Genomic DNA, 324 nt, shown 5'->3' with positions numbered 1-324 from the left:
CTCGCATTATCCCTAAGAGCTTTCCCTACCAATGCTGAAAAAAATGAACAAGAGTACCTACATTTATCCCATGCAATACACACAATTTGTCAGTACAATATAACACGAAGACAATCTTGCTTTCATGCTTTCATAATTCAGTCACGGTGTCCCCCTTGTCCCAGGGAGCACGTTGGTACATAATATTTCAAATGTCGCTGTTGCAATTTAAATGCACATCGTTGCAATTTGGTCTGACATCTTAATTGACACCAAAATACAAATATCCAAATGGCTTTGTAAGGGGGGAGGGTAAGGGGAGGGGGGAGGGTTGGTAATGTTTGT

This window comes from Penaeus monodon, chromosome 23 (genome assembly GCF_015228065.2).
Source record: "Penaeus monodon isolate SGIC_2016 chromosome 23, NSTDA_Pmon_1, whole genome shotgun sequence".
In the NCBI taxonomy this organism is placed as follows: domain Eukaryota; kingdom Metazoa; phylum Arthropoda; class Malacostraca; order Decapoda; family Penaeidae; genus Penaeus; species Penaeus monodon.
This window is presented reverse-complemented; position numbering follows the sequence as displayed.